General features: G+C 45.0%; 1 long non-coding RNA gene across 2 annotated transcripts; it reads right to left on the reverse strand.

The window, feature by feature from the left end:
* Nucleotides 1-827: 827 nt before the first annotated feature.
* On the reverse strand, nt 828-10,990 carry LOC110490281. 2 transcript variants are annotated; one of them, XR_005036125.1, is made up of 3 exons: nt 10,941-10,990; nt 7,227-7,296; nt 828-942 (listed from the first exon to the last, which is right to left on the reverse strand). It is a non-coding gene; the product is annotated as an uncharacterized LOC110490281 (long non-coding RNA). The 2 variants fall into 2 exon arrangements; XR_002468690.2 differs by lacking the exons at nt 828-942; nt 7,227-7,296 and adding an exon at nt 10,417-10,849.
* Nucleotides 10,991-11,014: the final 24 nt, after the last annotated feature.

Here is an 11,014-nt window from a genome sequence, read left to right on the forward strand (position 1 = left end):
CAAAAATTAAAAAACAGTGACCTTCAAGTGACTACCCCAATCAGTGAAGAGTACGTCAGCATTTACCAACCTAGTGTGTTCTAAGTAGAGGCTATAGTGAGACATAAGCAGTGTCCCAGTGTCAAATCAGAATGTTCTTAAAAGAACACGTAAGGCACTCTTCATATAATTAAAATGCCTTTATTATCAACAGCACGTTCAATATAACAAAATCTTGCCCCAAAAAAGTAATTATATGAAGAGCACTCCGTGTTTCTTTGATTACCTTTCACCAAAGAGCACCTTCAACCTACAGTACAAACATTCTTCTACAAGTCACTCACCCAGCTCTTTGAGGCTCCGAGTAGCTTTGGTGATCTCAGCACCACCTACACCTTCTACAGTAGGCATAAATGAGTGGAGTTTCACTTTAGTGTCAATAGTATTAGAGTGAATGAGCAGGGTCACTCACCCAGTTTGCTGAGGCTGATCTGGGCACCCTTGGTGATCTCATCACCATCTACACCAGGGGGAAGACAACCCTGTCCCTGGAGTGCCACAGGTACTGCAGGATTTTTGTTCCAACTACACCTGATCAACTAAGCGAATTGATCAGTTCAATGATTGCCTAAATTCAACACACCTGGCATTCCAGGTCGGTTAAATCAAAAACACTCCAGGACTAGCGATGCCTATCCCTGATCTACACTCACTTTACAGTAGGCCCAAATGCGGTGAGTTAACCATGTCAGTATTACAGTACCCAGTTCGTTGAGGCTTGGAGCAGCCCTGTCAGTAGTACAGTGCAGTGTATCAGAGGTGAACAGGCAACGGTCACTCACCCAGTTCGTTGAGGCTCTGGGCAGCCTTGGTAATGTCCCTGCTTCCCCCCTGGAGCTGGCCCTGCAGACGCTTGGACAGGTACAGGTTTCTGATGATCCTTTGCAGCAGGTCACACGCCACCTGGGAAAAATAGGAAAAAATATAACCAAACAAAATAGAACCCCATCTGAACCAGTCTTTCTGAATATTTTTGACAAGATGTGAGTGAACGTCAAATCTAATCCTGATCCTCTTTTTTGTCATAATTGATTGAAGATCACTCATTGGAAATGATCTCTAATCAAATCACTGTTGACATTTCCAAGTATTTATTTTCCTATTGTAGCCTATAAATAAACAATGACGCCAACCATGGGCATAGTAATAGTGGTAATAATAACCATGTGTCTAGCAGCATTGTGGAGCTGTGTCTGGGGCTGAAGGACACAGAGAGGTCAGCAGTGTGTTTGGGCTAAGTAAACGATGCAGCTGAGACCTCGAGGTCTGTCCCCTGAGCCTCTGTGAATGTCTGAATGCTTTATCTGTGCGTGGCCGAGAAGCTGCCATTTTGTGAGCGAACACTAGACTAAAATATAAACAAAGCACTCTCCTATTCCCCCTGGATTTATAGTCTGATCATTACCGGTCTCCTTCAGACCCAGACAGACAGAAACACACACACACACAGATAGAAACATACACAGACAGACAGACAGAATACAAACACATACCCTAAAATCAAATCAAATTGTGTTGGTCACATACACATGGTTAGCAGATGTTAATGCGAGTGTAGCGAAATGCTTGTGCTTCTAGTTCCGACCATGCGGTAATATCTAACAAGTAATCTAACAATTTCACAACAACTACCTTTTACACACAAGTGTAAAGGAATGAATAATGTATATGTACATATAAATATATGGATGAGCAATGGCCAAAAGGCATAGGCAAGATGCAGTAGATGGTATAGAGTACAGTATATACAGTCGTGGCCAAAAGTTTTGAAAATGACAGAAATATTCATTTCCACAAAGTTTGCTGCTTCAGTGTCTTTAGATAATTTTGTCAGTTTGTTTGTCCACCCGTCTCTTGAGGATTGACCACAAGTTCTCAATGGGATTAAGGTCTGGTGAGCTTCCTGGCCATGGACCCAAAATATAAATGTTTTGTTCCCCGAGCCACTTAGTTATCACTTTTGCCTTATGGCAAGGTGCTCCATCATGCTAGAAAAGGCATTGTTCGTCACCAAACTGTTCCTGGATGGTTGGAAGAAGTTGCTCTCGGAGGATGTGTTGGTACCATTCTTTATTCATGGCTGTGTTCTTAGGCAAAATTGTGAGTAAGTCCACTCCCTTGGCTGAGAAATAACCCCACACATGAATAGTCTCAGGATGCTTTACTGTTGGCATGACACAGGACTGATGGTAGCGCTCAACTTGTCTTCTCCGTACAAGCTTTTTTTCCAGATGCCCAAAACAATCGGAAAGGGGATTCATCAGAGAAAATGATGTTACCCCAGTCCTCAGCAGTCCAATCTCTGTACCTTTTACAGAATATCAGCCTGTCCCTGTTATTCATGGAGAGAAGTGGCTTCTTTGCTGCCCTTCTTGACACCAGGCTATCCTCCAAAAGTCTTCACCTCACTGTACGTGCAGATGCACTCACACCTGCCTGCTGCCATTCCTGAGCAAGCTATGTACTGGTACTGTACTGGTGGTGCCCCGATCCCGCAGCTGAATCAACTTGCGCTTGCTGGACTTTCTTGGGCGCCCTGATGCCTTCTTCACAACAATTGAACAGCTCTCCTTGAAGTTCTTGATGATCCGATAAATGGTTGATTTAGGTGCAATCTTACTGGCAGCAATATCCTTGCCTGTGAAGCCCTTTTTGTGCAAAGCAATGATGACGGCAGATGTTTCCTTGCAGGTAACCATGATTGACAGAGGAAGAACAATGATTCCAAGCACCACCCTCCTTTTGAAGCGTCTGTTTTTCAAACTCAATCAGCATGACAGAGTGATCTCCAGCCTTGTCCTCGTCAACACTCACACCTGTGTTAACGAGAGAATCACTGACATGATGTCAGCTGGTCCTTTTGTGGCAGGGCTGAAATGCAGTGGAAATGTTTTTTGGGGATTCAGTTATTTTGCATGGTAAAGAGGGCCTTTGCAAATAATTGCAATTCATCTGATCACTCTTCATAACATTTTATTTGATTTTACCTTTATTTAACTGGGCAAGTCAGTTAAGAACAAATTTTTAATTTCAATGACGGCCTAGGAACAGTGGGTTAACTGCCTGTTCAGGGGCAGAACGGCAGATTTGTACTTTGTCAGCTCAGGGATATGAACTTGCAACCTTTCGGTTACTAGTCCAACGCTCTAAACACTAGGCTACCCTGCCGCCCCAATTCTGGAGTATATGCAAATTGCCATCATACAAACTGGAGGCAGCAGACTGTGAAAATTAATATTTGTGTTGTCGTGTCTTTGGCTATGCCGGATTAAGTGATATGACATGCTGTTCTATAAAATCCTTTCTCTGTAATTAATATTACCTGATTGAGCTAATCATGTAACTGTAATTAACTAGAAAGTCGGGGCACCACTTAAGAATATTTATAGATCTGTTATCTTCCGAATAAACTCTTAAAGACCTAGTAATATTTTACATCAATAGCAGTCAATATTAATCGTCACCTTATTTCAGTCTCATCTGAAAGTTGTACATTCTTGGTTATCTTCACGAACACTGGCTAACAAGTTCAATCAGCAATACAAAATTGGGTTTAATTATTTATTTACTAAATACCTAACTAATCACACAGAATTACATATAGACAGAATGAATCATACATTGATTACAAATTATGTCATGAAGGAAAACGTCCCTAGCGGACAGAACAGATATGACAGTTGTTTACACAAAGAACGGGGGTTGGGTTTGAGTGAAAGAGCGGGAAGACTGAAGAACAAAGGGAGAAGCGATGTCTCTATCAATGTTAGTTAAGTGGCTAAAACCATGGACATGACAGCCCCTGGGAGTTAAAAGTGGAAAAAGAGGGGTCCCACAGCACCACGGTCGGTCGGTCTATCGAAAATAATATAAAACTTTGCAACTATTCTATTCAGAAATCACAAACCAGGCCCGTGTTCATCCTAAGACCTTACCAGCCTGGCATGCCTGCCTGCTACTAGTATCTTCTCTGCAGGATGCATGTCTGTGGTGCAGAACAATGATAACACTCCACACACACACACACACACACACACACACACACACACACACACACACACACGATGACAAAGCTGAGAGAGGGAGCATCAGTAGACAGACAGAGCTAACACAGAGCCAGAGCCATGGGAGAAGAAGGAGCCAGTTAGAATCACAGTAACCTTTTGGACTGAAGCCAAATTCCATCCATTTTTAAAAACTCCACAGACGACGGAGCTGCAGTGTGTAGGCAGTGTGCATGTGTGGACAGAGCCTGTAAACCTAGAGTCTATTTCGCTCTATCTAGATGTGGCTACCCAGACTCAGACAGGACAGGCTCAGTTTGCTCACAAGAAGAAGTCTTATTTTAACAGGGTTAGAAATTCAACCTTTTAAAACATCCGATTGCTTTTTATTGATTTCTTCTAAACAGGGGGGCACTGATAGCGTGGTGAATTAAAAACCACAACGGTGATGTCATGGGTTAAGATTGCAGACGCTATCTGAGAACAGGATCAAAGTAATGCTGTTTGAAAGGTTGAGATAATATTGTTTGTAAACCTATATGTATTATTTAGTGGAGGACTTACCAAGAAAAAGAGATGCATTTTACATAACAGATGCTCAGCCTCCAAAAGCAGTTTGTCACGCCCTGACCTTAGAGATCCTTTTAATGTCTCTATTTTGGTTTGGTCAGGGCGTGAGTTGGGGTGGGTATTCTATGTTTTCTATTTCTGTGTGTTTGGCCGGGTGTAGTTCTCAATCAGAGGCAGCTGTCTATCGTTGTCTCTGATTGAGAACCATACTTAGGGAGCCTTTTCCCACCTGTGTCTTGTGGGTAGTTATTTTCTGTTTAGTGTTTTCTGCACCTTACAGGACTGTTTTGGTTTCGTTTGGTCACGTTGTTGTTTTAGTGTTCAGTCTTGGTCCACACCTTCTTCCACAGACGATCATTACAGAACTACCCACCACAAACGGACCAAGCAGCGTGGTAACAGGGAGCAGAGGGTTCAGGACTACTGGACTTGGGAGGAGATATTGGAAGGACAGGGACCCTGGAGACAGGCTGGGGAATATCGCCGCCCTAAAGAATAACTGGAGGCAGCTAAAGCTGAGCGGCAGCGATATGAGGCAAGGCAGCACAGCAGGCACGAGAGGCAGCCCCAAACATTTTTTTGGGGGGGCACACGGGGAGATTGGCGGAGTCAGGCAATAGACCTGAGCCAACTCCCCGTGCTTACCGGAAGCAGCGTGGTACTGGTCAGGCACCGTGTTATGCGGTGAAGTGCACGGTGTCTCCAGTGCGCGCTCATAGCCCGGAGCGCTACATGCCAGCCCCTCGCAAGTGCCATGCGAGAGTGGACATCTAGCCAGGGCGAAATTTGCCAGCTCAGCGCGTTTGGTCTCCGGTGCGCTGTTTTGGCCCAGGGTATTCTGCGCCGGCTCTGCGTATTGTGTCTCCGGGACGCTGGGAGGGCTCAGTTTGCCCTAAGCCTGCTCTCCGACCGTGCCGAGCGAAAGTGAGCATTGAACCTAAGGGAGAGGTGCGAGTGGTAAGCACCAGATCTCCAGTGCTCCCCCACAGCCCGGTTCGACCTGTGCCTGCACTCTGGAGGGGCCAGGCTAAAGTGGGCATTCAGCCTGGAAGAGTGGTGCCAAGGCTGCGCACCAGAGCTCCCCCACAGCCCGGTTCATCCGGTGCCTCCTCCACGCACCAGGCCTCCTGTAGGTCTCCCAAGCCTGGTAGGCCCCGTGGCAGCCCCACGCACAAGGCTGTCCGGAGCTGCCAGAGTCGCCCTCCTGTCCGGAGCTGCCAGAGTCGCCCTCCTGTCCGGAGCTGCCAGAGTCGCCCTCCTGTCCGGAGCTGCCAGAGTCGCCCTCCTGTCCGGAGCTGCCAGAGTCGCCCTCCTGTCCGGAGCTGCCAGAGTCGCCCTCCTGTCCGGAGCTGCCAGAGTCGCCCTCCTGTCCGGAGCTGCCAGAGTCGCCCTCCTGTCCGGAGCTGCCAGAGTCGCCCTCCTGTCCGGAGCTGCCAGAGTCGCCCTCCTGTCCGGGGCCCGCTGCGAGGGTCCCCCGTCTGGGGTCGGCGGCGAGGGTCCCCGCTCCAGAGGCGCCACCTAAGTGGGCCAAGCCTAAGGTGGAGCGGGGTTCACGTCCTGCACCAGAGCCGCCACCGCGGACAGATGCCCACCCAGACCCTCCCCTTTGGAGGGGGGTACTGTCACGCCCTGACCTTAGATCCTTTTTATGTCTCTATTTTGGTTTGGTCAGGGCGTGAGTTGGGGTGGGCATTCTATGTTTTCTATTTCTGTGTGTTTGGCTCGGTGTGGTTCTCAATCAGAGGCAACTGTCTATCGTTGTCTCTGATTGAGAACCATATTTAGGGAGCCTTTTCCCACCTGTGTCTTGTGGGTAGTTATTTTCTGTTTAGTGCTTTCTGCATCTTACAGGACTGTTTCGTTTATTCACGTTGTTGTTTTGTGTTTTCGTGTTCAGTCAACAAAAAAAACATGAACACGTGCTGCGCTTTGGTCCACACCTTCTTCCACAGACGATCGTTACACAGTTCCATAAATCACCTTTATAAATATGCCTTTCTCCAAAGTGGTGGGGAGTAATTCCATAATGGCAGGCATGTGCAACAAGAGTAAAAGGGGTCATATAATATTTGTTGTTTAACGGTCAATAAAAACACACAGTATCTTTGTTGTAAACCATTGAGTACAGAGCACTCATATCAGTACGGCATGAGACACCGACACCTTCTATAGTTACATTGTATTGACAGGGCAGAAGAGGACATCCTAGAGCCATATACAGGTATATAGACCTCTATATGACTCTGGGTTATTGTCATCTTTACAATTTAAAACAGGAGGATCCTGGAAACTGTCCAGGAGACATTAGGCGACCTTGACAATATGTACAGCACCTAACTTGAAGTACCTATCTTGAAAATGGGCAGAGAGACAATAAAAACCCAAGAAAATGCTGTGGGTCCATTTCTCTACCTCAGTCTTTCCAATAAACATGGAAATCAAGTCCAGTGCAGAAGTAGAGATGCTGTCAGAGTGCTGATAATAATGAACACTAGAGAGGCAATCTTCCCCCTGCTATTGAGCCTCAGTCCCAGACCATATAATAATACAACAACACCATCAACACAACAGATAGTATTATGCCTCTCAAATCACAAGGAGATGGATGGATACCTGCAATCTGGCGAGCTGGGCAGTCCTAGCTACAATCTTATTGTAGGGGTCAACGATCTTTGTCCTTATCCTACGAGAGAAAACAAATAGGTTGAGTGCTGTTACTAGAGGTCGGATTTATTGAGGGTCTCTGAACACAAGTGGCGCAGCACTCTAAGGCACCGCATCTCAGTGCATGAGGAGTCAATGCAGACCCTGGTTCGATTCCAGGCTGTATCACAACCGGCCGTGATTGTCCCGTAGAGTCCCGTAGAGCGGCACACAATTGGCCCAGCGTCGTCTGAGTTAGGATGTCATTGTAAATAAGAATTTGTTTTTAACTGACTTGCCTAGTTAAATAAAGGTGAAATAAAAAAATAAAAAAAAGTTATATTTTGCCTTGATCATTCCCTGTGATGATGTGTTACGGTCTTATAGGCTTGGAGTAGGTAGATAACGCACCTAACCACTGATACAGGGTAAGATGTTTTTTCAATACTGAGAGACGCACTGATGCTTATATCCAATTGTGTGACAGCAGCGCCCCCTATGGAATGTCTACAGCACTACAATGACAGCATATATTCCAACAGAGAAGTTCTTAAACTTTTTGGGTCTGGGGACCCCTTTTGTGATTGCAAATTCATCAGGGACAACCTCATTATCATTACACAAATAAATAAATAGTATTTTTCTGCAGTGCGAAAATAACATTTAAAAAGGGCCGCCTCTTGGCTAATTTCCAGCAATTCTACACATTTCGTCATGGGGCACAGAGATTTTTTGTTGTTAGTGCTTTAAAGCTAATATACATCAATTCTACACATTTTGCCACGAAGCAGAGAGAAAACATTGATGTTTTAAACTTCAATTACAGTGCATTTATGTAAAAAAATATACTGTATATAATCAAATCAAATTGTAATTGTCACATGCGCCGAACACAACAGGTGTAGTAGACCTTACAGTGAAATGCTTACTTACAAGCCCTTAAGCAACAATGCAGTTTAAAGAAAATACCCCCCCCCCCCAAAAAAAAAGTAAGCGATAAGAATAACAAATCATTAAAGAGCAGCAGTAAATAACAATAGTGGGGCTATATACAGGGGGTACCGGTAGAGAGTCAATGTGCCAATGTGCGGGGGCACCGGTGTCAAGGTAATTGAGTAACATGTACATGTAGGTAGAGTTAGTGACTATGCAAAGATAATAAAGAGTAGCAGCAGTGTAAAAGAGGGTGGGGGGGAATTGCAAATAGTCTGTGTTGCCAATGCAAATAGTCTGGGTAGCCATTTGATTAGCTGTTCAGGAGTCTTATGTCTTGGGGATAAAAGTTGTTTAGAAGCCTCTTGGAAGTAGACTTGGTGCTCCGGTACCACTTGCTGTGCGGTAGCAGAGAGAACAGTCTATGACTACGGTGGCTGGAGTCTATGACAATTTCTAGGGCCTTCCTCTGACACCGCCTGGTATATATGTCCAGGTAGGCAGGAAGCTTGGCCCCGGTGATGTACAGGGCTGCTCGCACTACCCTCTGTAGTGCCTTGCGGTCAGAGGTCGAACTTTGCCGTACCAGGCAGTGATGCTCTCGATGGTGCAGCTGTAAAACCTTTTGAGGATTGAGGACCCATGCCAAATCTTTTCAGTTTCCTGAGGAGGAATAGGCTTTCTCGTGCCCTCTTCATGACTGTCTTCGTATGCTTGGACCATGTTAGTTTGTTGGTGATGTGGACGCCAAGGACCTTGAAGCTCTCAACCTGCTCCACTACAGCCCTATCGATGAGAATGGGAGTGTGCTCGGTCCTATTTTTCCTGTAGTCCACGAACATCTTCTTTATCTTAAATCACGTTGAGGGAGAGGTTGTTGTCCTTGCACCACACGGTCAGGTCTCTGACCTCTTCCCTATAGGCTGTCTCATCTTTGTGTCATCAGCAAACTTAATGACGGTGTTGGAGTTATGAATGAACAGGGAGTACAGGAAGGGCCTGAGCACGCATTCCTGAGGGGCCCCCGTGTTGAGGATCAGCGTGGCGGATGTGTTGTTGTCTACCCTTACCACCTGGGGGCAGCCCGTCAGCAAGTCCAGGATTCAGTTGCAGAGGGAGGTGTTTAGTCCCAGGGTCCTTAGCTTAGTGATCACTATGGTGTTGAAAGCTGAGCTGTAGTCAATGAATAGCATTCTCACATAGGTGTTCCTTTTGTCCAGGTGTGTTTATTCCATGTGCAACTCTGTGTTGTTGTTTCTGTCTCACTGCTCTGCTTTATCTTGGCCAGGTCGCAGTTAAATGAGAACTTGTTCTCAACTAGCTTACCAAGTTAAATAAAGGTGAACAAATTTAAATAAATGTTTTAAAAGGGCAGTGTGGAGTGCAATAGAGATTGCATCATCTGTGGATCTGTTGGTGAGGTATGCAAATTAGAGTGGGTCTTGGGTTTCTGGGTTAATGGTGTTGATGTGAGCCATGACCAGCCTTTCAAAGCATTTCATGACTACAGACATGAGTGCTACGGGTCAGTAGTCATTTAGGCAGGTTACCTTAGTGTTCTTGGGCACAGGGACTGTAGAAAGGCCCATGGAGATGGTGGAATTGTCCTTTAATTCATGGCCACTTGCTCAGCCGGGCCAGGGGCGCTTTAATTAGGTCAGGTGGAAATGTCCGACAGATCTCAAATCAGTAAAAGGAGGACATCGCCACTGCCCAACCTCGCTGCTTTCTCTTCCTCAACTCCGTCTAATCCAGACATTCTGTGCGTCCATGAATCAACGTAACTCCACCGAATCTGTTACCTTTCATCTGAACTATGCTGCAATCGGGAGAGCCGGCCATCAGTTATTGTTTATAGTTATTACTGCGGAGCGAGGCTTGGAGCGCACGCTTCAAACCTGTTGTGTTATGTATATGCCCAATGATCACAGCCCTACAGACATTGATATATAGTTAAAATGTAATGAAATTACATGTACATATGAAGACTAACCTAGAAGGATGAAATATGAAACTTAATGATTTACTGACATTATAAATTCTTATATCAAATGTATGGAGATTATAGATTGTATAAATTAACAATGCATTTGCATTAATCCTTCTCTGGATTAACATGATGGTTAACATGGTTATGATCATAAAGGACTCCATTCTGCTTCATATTGAATTCCTATGGAACCTTATTGCTGAATTATTCTGTTAATAATGACAATGATTGTTATCATTTGACTTTCTGATTTGAATTTTTATTGGGTACATGTTATTCTGTTTCTTTTGTTATACAGCACAGACAAACTAACCAGTACATATACCACTTTGTGGTTAAAGGAATTCCTGCCTCAGTCTCATCCATTCCTCTGTCACCTGACCATCTGTTCACCTTCACTATTGCCAGTCATCCTACCTGTCCAGCTACCCACACAGATTCCAATAATCTTTCAGGGACTATGGTGGTCTGCTTGAAACATGTTGGAATTACAGACTCAGACAGGGAGAGGTTGAAAATGTCAGTGAAGACACTTGCCAGTTGGTCAGCACATGCTCGTAGTACACGTCCTGGTAATCCATCTGACTCTGCCTTGCTGTAAGTTGTCAATGATGGACTGCACAGTCAACTCGGTAGCTCTCATTCCTAAACGACTACGTGGCTGATACACCTAGTTAAATAAAACAAAACATACACCTACGTGAAGTAAAGCTGACTCACAGAAAAGTACTTAAAATAAATGTTAAAATATAGCATTTTACCATCATTTAGCAGTGAATTCGTTGATGCTTCTCTACTACCCTCCATGTTCATCGTGTGATGACGTAGAATTTCA

Source organism: Oncorhynchus mykiss, chromosome 15 (genome assembly GCF_013265735.2).
Source record: "Oncorhynchus mykiss isolate Arlee chromosome 15, USDA_OmykA_1.1, whole genome shotgun sequence".
Classification (NCBI taxonomy): domain Eukaryota; kingdom Metazoa; phylum Chordata; class Actinopteri; order Salmoniformes; family Salmonidae; genus Oncorhynchus; species Oncorhynchus mykiss.